The sequence below is a fragment of the Anser anser genome (genome assembly GCF_964211835.1).
Source record: "Anser anser genome assembly, chromosome: 24".
Lineage (NCBI taxonomy): Eukaryota > Metazoa > Chordata > Aves > Anseriformes > Anatidae > Anser > Anser anser.
This window is the reverse complement of record NC_139745.1, coordinates 722,799-731,359: the sequence shown is the minus strand read 5'-3', so window position 1 is coordinate 731,359 and position 8,561 is coordinate 722,799.

Genomic DNA, 8,561 nt, shown 5'->3' with positions numbered 1-8,561 from the left:
GGTCACTCTAGTTTTCCATTTGAGTGATTTCGTGTTGTGAAAGAGTTCTGTTGCCTTAGGTGCTGTCTGGTGTCTGATCACTTCTGAAATAGGAACAGACACTTCCACTTTGGGGCCTGAGTATAACATTTGCAATAGAAAATGGTTATCTTGGAGAAGTTATTGGAGAAGAGGTGATGGTGAAGTGGTGAAGGAAAGCTCAATGAAGCCCTACCAGGGTTAGCTCAGTCATAGCTTGCCCAACGTAAAATCTAACAACAGTGTAAACAGCAATGTTTCAGTTCTTACATCCTCATCCCCTTCACTGCTCAGACTATACTTGGAGAGGAATTAGAAACTCTTTGAGTCCCACAGACTGCAGATCTGTTGGTGGGATTGCCCCAGGATCTGTCTCACAAACAACACTGGCTCCAAGTCTAACCTGGGAAAGTGTGAGTTGATCGTTCTGCGCCCACATACTCCATAGTCTGTGGATTAGCAGCAGAGAAGATGCATGGAGGTTGCATGGCCCTAAGGGTTTGTGTATGTAAGAGGGCACTGGCTGTGCCAGGGACACTGGTGGGAGGAAGATCAGGCACCAAGTAGTGAACCAGTCCTACTGAGGAGATAGGTGAGCACTGAGGGCCACAGACCTGTTGCTTAGGGCAGAGAAGATTGTGCTGTGCCCCTTTTCTCCCCAGAAAAATGTTGTGATCAAGGCAACTGTAATAATCCTGAGGGCACAAAACACCAGAGTGTATCTGGGAGAGCCTGGGATGAAAAAATCCCCGGGGGCGATATACATGGTGTATCCATGGGAGAAAGAACCGGGACTTAGCCTAGCTCCTACTGATTCTGCATCCCAAATATGCCAGAATAATCCCTGCCCAGAAACGTCTGCTTCTTATTAGGCGGAAGGAGGGGCTGTGCTGTGGAGAGCTGTATTGTAGGCAATAAAAAACACAGTCTGAGTAGTAAAGACAGTGCATATATAAATGAAAAACCCTGGTGGAAGATGACTGTCTCTCTCACAGTCCAGTCCTTTAAAGGGGCATATGCTGGCTGTTCCCAGGGAGATTTAAGAGTGAGCAGTAGAAATAGGGACCATGGGACTGAGATTCTGTGATCATGGTTGTAGGACAAGCTCTTTGCTCTGCTTCCTTGACGTTCTGTAGTTCATTGTCCCCAGAAACCAGGGTGGGTGTGAGGTGGTGAGCAGAAGGTTGGACAGGGCAGCAGGGAGTGCTGCTTGTTGAACCGAGGAGGAAGCATCTCTGTGAGCACATAAAGAGATCCCCTTGCTCTCTCACTCTCCTTCCCCTGCCATGTCTCTCTTGAATCAACAGCCCGGATGTGGCCCCTGCTCACCATTGTCATTCCGTCTAACTCTCTAACAGCCACAGAAGTGGATTTTTGTCTGTACTGCTGAGAAAACTTGAGCTGGCTTTGGCTACAAATAAGCAACAAAATGTATTACCCCTCGTGCCCCAGAGATAGCTGTGCCTTGGTGTGGATTGTCCTGGGACAACTCCTCCAGCAATGCTGGTGAGGGGTGGAGGGGTGCTCAGCAGTGTCAGCCCCACTGACAGGGCTGTTGCATTAGCTCTGCCACCACAGTGGCAGACCTCTTTCAAGGCCTATCAAAATATTGATTTTTGACATGTTGAAGCACAGATGCTTTACATCACCTACACAGACAAGTAAACCAAGGACAGAATACAGCTAGAATGGCAAAATGTATTTTTAAGTTATTTGGTTCTTTCTGAAGTGACTTCAGACAAAGGTGCCCTAGGATGGAAACCTTTGGGCTTGAACTGGGGGGGAAGCACACCACCTTAGGTGTCTCCACTGTCAGACATAGCTAATGGAGAGAAAATGTCCTGGTGTTTTTCATACATTTAGGTACTGCAGTTCCCCTTATATTGCACTTGGCAGACAAAGCAAGGTGTCCAGGTGCCCCTTTGGCCATCATTACAAAGTGTATGTTTTTTCCCTTGGTTTCTCCAATTGCCCAGGGAAATCACAGGATGCACAATATTAGATACAGATTTTTCAACAGACAGATATATGGTTTAATTTTTAGGTAGTCCTGTGTGGAGACAGAAGGTATGCTCGATGATCCTTCTGTGGTTCCTTCTAACTTGGAATATTCTATGATTCTGTGATTCTAAACCATGCCATTGATCCAGGAACATTTCAGAAGTGGTGCAGTCCATCCTGGGGAAGACAGAGCTGCCATTTAGAGGTATCTAAACAAGCTGAAGGAATTGGTCAACAGGGATCTTACAAAATTCAACACACTAAAATGATCAGGAAGAGGGACACATGATGTACAAGGTGGAACTGGTTTATTCAGCCTGGAGGTTTTTTCAGCCTGGAGGTGTCAGTGAGTATCAAACTTCTGTCTTCAGCTACCTGAAAGGCGGATCATAATGGAGACTCAACTCCACAGATGCACAGCAAAAACACTAGAAGCAGCTCACAAAGGTTGCGATAATGGAAATTATGATTGCACGTAGGAAAAGTATTGTTCATGAAGAGGACATCAGCCACTGGTGGAGGTGGCCAGGGCTGGTATAGTCTTCAGAGAGTTCCAAAATTTGACTGGACAAGACCAGTTAGATCTGCTCTATCTTTGAAGTTAGTTCTGTTCAGATCAGAAGGCGGGATGAAGTGACCTCTGGAGATCCACGCCAGCTTAAGTCTTTCTGAGATTCTGTTGTAAGATCCAAATGCCATAAGCATCAGAGGTCCAGTTGTATGCCTAATTCTTTATTAAATCCAACATTTTTGGATATATGCCATCAGGCATTCCATCCTGTTTTGCTGTGATGGCAGGTGTTAACTGAAAGAGTAAAAACAAGGTATAGGAAGGAGCTTAGGGTAATTCTGTTTGGAGAGGATCAGATGTCCTGAATAAGGGCAACATGATTTTTCATACACACTTCTTAACACTCTGTGGGGCAGAGGTGAAGTTCTGTGAGATCTGCATCACTCAAAGACAAGGATCCATTGATCATTAACCCAGCCACATGAGCCTCCTTGGCAGACTTTCATACAAATGGACCTTGTGGAGATGTACTTAGTGCAAGCCTGAAAAAGGCTTTTCAGGACATATCCAGGTGGTGACTTAGTATCCAAACTGTGATGCATGAGACAATCTGCAGAGGCTCTCTGAGGAAAGGAGGATTTTTCCTCACTTCTGACTTTGAATAGTGCAGCCCCTTTGACTTAAAAGAAAAGAGGATTGGGTGGGACATTTAATAGTCTCTGGAGGCAACACATCCTCTATGCTGCAGAAGCAGTACAGGCTGAAGAAAGAAGAAATAGAAAAAGAGAGTGCAAAAAGGTGTTAACAGATGGGCAGAATGTATGTGCTAACGGGAACAGAAGAATGAGCAATCCAGCGTGTGTGACTGTGCTGCAAACCTTAATTCCATTCTTTTCCCGCAATACATGTACCATTTTCCATTCCAATTCCATTCCTACACAGATCTGTGTGACTCAAGACCTGTTTTGATACCTTTGTCAAGGTAGAGTTTTGCATGTATTTCAGACAGTTCCCATTTAGGACAAACACACTTCTCATATGCACCTGAATAGTCCCCTGAAAAGCAGGCCCTCAAAGTGCAGAATTCCCTGAGAACCGCCTTGGCTCTCAGGGCCGCTAGCTGGCCCTTTGCATAGTGATCTCAGATTCCTCCTTTTCCACATCTTCCTATTCCCATTTTGGGTGGGTCCTACCTAGATCAGCCCCTTCACAGTCTCTCTATCACCAGGCACTGAAAGGAAATGCTTCAGAGAAGACTATCAAAGGAGATGGTTACCCACATTCACCCTTGAAGAGCTACGCTAGGCATGTATGTCCAGCTTGCCACCTCCCCTTCTACCTTCACTGACACACTATGGGTGAGCTCCTTTGCCTACCTTGCAGTTCCTCTACAGCTCTCCATCTTTTCCAGCTTCAGTATTAATTTTCAACTATAGCAAGTATTTTAGTGATGGTATTTACCATAAAATCAAATAGCGGATGATTTGGGTTCAGACAACTAATTTCTCTGAGATGCAGATGTCAACAGATGGGCAGCACGTGGGACCTGGTATAGGAAGGAGCTAAGAGAGATGCCTTCATACTGTTTTTTCTCCTAGAGTTACTCACCTATGATGTGGTGTCCCTACATGCCACCCCTCAGGCTGTTGCCTTGGAGCAGCAGGCAGACTCCAGGGGTGCTCTGGCTGCATACACTGAGGCTTAAACTTCCCCCAAGCTGATATGGGGAGCCTCACCTCCTCCCCCTCCCTAGCCTCCCAATGCCCTATAACAACACTCAGTGGACTCACAGACCCCCCCACCTCTGACCCAGACCCCTGATCTCCATCAGTGTCTCCAAGAGCATCAACCTTTATCATCAGTGATCCTGTGGAGGTGTCTTTGTGTCTCCTTGGGCTGTGGGGTAGGCTGTACCTGGGGTTTACTCCTATGGGATGTTAATGAGATGGAAAAGCCCAACACAAAGGACACAAGGTTGTTGAGGAGAAGAAGCATTCTAAGATGGGATGTAGGGTCCAAGCTCAGCCCCGCACCAAGGTGTGGGTGAGATTTCGAGTCTTCTGATGTATTTAGAGAACTTTCACAGCTAGATATTTTTCATGGGAGGGTGGTCTCCTGGTTATGTTAACCAAAGGCGTGGAGCAGAAAGAACAAGCCACAATGTGTGGCACATCCAGAGCTACCCAGTCCTTATTTCTGATAACTCTGTAGTAGTGCTTAGCAAGATGTCTCCTGGCACTACTGCTGTAGCATGCTCTGGATTTGGCTCCAAATGCCTCTCTTTTTTCTTATCAAGGGAGAACAAGAGATTAGCCCTCTTCACAGCACATCATGAGACTCGCCCACCTGTGGAAAGCATTTTGGGCTCCTTGGACTCACATCACTTTTTTCATATTTAATCAATGAGCTTTACAGTCAGTAAGACTTGTTGTTTTTGTTTGTTTGTTGTTTTTTTAATTTATTTGAAATGTTTTTCATCAATGCAGCTCTAAAAGCTAACCAGGTTCACTGGAACACTCAAAGCAAGGGGAGAAAAAGGTTCCTAGAAGTCTAAAGGAGATCAATGTTCCTTGAGATGTCTCTGCTGCCAGGAGGAAAGAAAAAAAAAAAAAAAAAAGGGCGAATGTTTTGGGAATGGTGCTTGGTGTTTCAAATGACTTAAAAACACAAACATGGATCACTGTGCTCATATTAGAGCTTGGCACAGTATGCCTTAATTTGTTTATATTTTCTTTGGTAAAACTGGAAGCTTGGGGGGGAGGGGCAGAAAGTCTTTAAAGAGGTTCATCTAAAAGGACAATAAATATGTGGAGCAGTGAAACAAACTCTGGGCAATTCAAAAAACATTCCACTTGACCTCAAATAAACTGTTTGCTTTTGAAATATTGGTAACGAATTCAGAAGCAATGATGAGCTGAGTTCTTACAACTGCTTAATAGTCCATGTTTTTAGGGGATCTTGTGGTCTCTTGTTTCTTCATGAGAGACGTTGATTTTTCTCCATGTGTTATCATCTAAAGGGTTACCCAGCCTGCGAGTGTAATGAGATTGCAACAGTGTGGTCATAGGATTGATTCTGTAATGCACAAGAACACAGAGGTTTTATTTTCTAAAATTTCTATTTATTAAAGATTATCACATAGCATCACTAGCAAATATACTATGACTAAAAGGCAAATGTGTACAGAGAACAGGCTATTACCAGGAAGCAAATATATACATGTAGTAGATATTGAGAGGATAGCACTAATTAATAGTAGCAGCAATTAGAACTAGTAGGAAAGCAATTGGATGTAGTAAAAGTCAGTAATATAACTGCAAATACAGATTAGTATTATAGGTTCAACAAGCATCAATGCTATGTCAGTGAATACATGTTATGGATTACAAAACTTATCAATACTAAAACAATGAATATGCTTATGATACTTACCAAGACTATACTCATGACAGATTATGAAAAATATTATAAAATTACTAGTACTAAGTGCATCAAAACAATACCAGAAAACATGTGTGTCAAATCACCCTAAAAAGTGTCTAATTAAGACACTTAATTACCACTCTCCATCACCTTTGAAAGGTCATGGAGAACAGGGGAGATGCCTGAGGACTGGAAGAAAGCCAATGTCACTCCAGCCTTCAAAAAGGGCAGTAAGAAGTATCCAGGCAACTATGGGCCAGTCAGCCTCACTTCCATCCCTGGAAAGGTGTTGGAGACGCTCATCCTGGAGGTCATCTCCGAGCGTGAGGAGGACAAGAAGGTGATCAGGAGTAGTCAGCATGGATTCAGCAAGGGGAAATCATGCTTAACCAATCTGATAGCCTTCTCTGATGGGATGACTGGCTGGTTAGATGAGGGGAGAGCAGTGGATATTGTCTACCTTGACTTCAGGAAGGCTTTCAACGCTGTCTCCAATAACATCCTCATAGACAAGCTCAGGCAGTGTGTGTTAGATGAGTGAGCAGTGAGATGGACTGAGAACTGGCAGACTTCAAAGCGTTGTGCTCAGTGGTGCAGTCTAGTAGGAGGCCTGCAGCTAGCAGTGCCCCCCAGGCGGTCAGTACTGGGTCTGGCCTTGTTCAACTTCTTCATCAGTGACCTGGATGATGGAATGGAGTACACCCTCAGCAAGTCTGCAGATGACACAAAACTGGGAGGAGTGTCTGATACAACAGAGAGAGGGCTGTATTGTCATTCAGAGGGACCTGGAGAGCCTGGAGAGCTGGGTGGTGAGGAACCTCATGAAGTTCAACAAACACAAGTCCAGGGTCCTTCACCTAGGGAGGAATAACCCCATAACCAATACAAGTTGGGAGCTGACCTCCTGGAAAGCAGCTCTGCGGAAAAGGACAGCAGGTTAACCATGAGCCAGTGATGTGTCCTTGTGGCCAAGAGGGCCAAAGTTAATTTCTATGTTTCAGCTGAGACAAACAATAGATGATGATGTTCTATTCTCTCTGACAAAATTTTACTCTCCAGACTATTTTCTCCTTTGCAGACAATAAGCTGTTACAGTTCTTTCATTTTACCCTTATCGATGTTATCTTCAGGTTTTTAGGTACACATCTACACCTAGGAAGAGCTATGCCTTTCAAGGATGCTCTTGACTCATAGGCCTGGTTCCCAGGCTGCAGTTCCCAGACTGGCATGCATTTGCTTCTGTCAGTGTTTTAGCAGACATTTTTGAAGACATTTTCTGACAGTTTTTCCCACTCTATCCAGGTTACCTTTATAGTTGCTCCCATGATCCTCTCAGAAAAGGCAAGGAGGCTTCCCATCTTCTAGTAGAAGTGATTTCCATAGTGTACGGTATTCCTCTGTGAAACAGTAGTTTTCCCTCTATCTTGTGCTAACAACATTTTTCCTGACATCCTGGAGCTTGCTGACCGTCTGTTTTTATGATCAGGATGCTTTTATAATTTTGCAGGGCATGATTCTCTGAGAGTATTTCAGTAAGTACCTTTCTGGGAAGGAGATCTGGTGATAAGAAAACTTGTTGCTTTCTTGCAGAAGAGAGGTAGGCTGTCTTTGTGATACCAGTGTATTCAAGCTGAACATTTCTGTAACCCTTCTTCAGAAATCAGATGTTTGAGCGCACCAAAGTTCTGTCCCTATGGATGACATCAGTATTCTGCAGGAGATATAGGTTGCTAGACAGCCTATAAAATATGAAATACTCTATACCGGGGATGCAAATCCTCAGGCACTCACTAAAGCAGATAGGATTTTCCTTCCTGGCAGAGTTGGATGACTGTGTCTCATATAGGAGGGTATGTTCTAAAAAATGGCTGCTTTGGTCCCACCCTGGTGAGCCTGTCAGAATACCCTCTCCTTCTACTTGGCAAATTCAGTAGTCAAAAGCAAGTGGATCTGGTTTTAATAGCCTGTGTGAGACTGTCGGCAAAGCTGTGCCAGTTTCCACTGCGCTCTATTCCACTGTCTTCTGCCTCATGCTTGAGCTGGGCAGTTAACAAAGGCTTAAATCCCCTGTGCAAGGCTTTACCTACTTTCATTTCAGAGTGTTTACTTTCTCTAAATCTGACCTACTGGGCTCCCAGAGCACAGAACAGGGTTTGTAAGGACACAAACAAAGAATGGAAGGAAATCTGTGCCATGGTGCTGGAGATTACAGTCCTTATTTTCAAATTCAAAATACGACAAATCATGCCCCAGAGATCAGATGTGAGAATCATTTGTGGATCCTGTCAAGACCGCGACATGAAGGTTGGACTAGATGATCTTAGAAGTCTTTTCCAACCTAAATGACACCGTTTCCCACAACATTCTCCTCAAAAAACTGGCTGCTCGTGGTTTGGACTGGCGTATGCTTCGTTGGGTTAAAAAGTGGCTTGATAGCCGGGCCCAAAGAGTTGTGGTGAATGGAGTCAAATCCAGTTGGAGGCCGGTCACTAGTGGAGTCCCCCAGGGCTCAGTACGGGGGCCAGTCCTCTTCAATATCTTTATCGATGATCTGGATGAGGGGATTGAGTGCACCCTCGATAAGTTTGCAGATGACACCAAGTTAGGT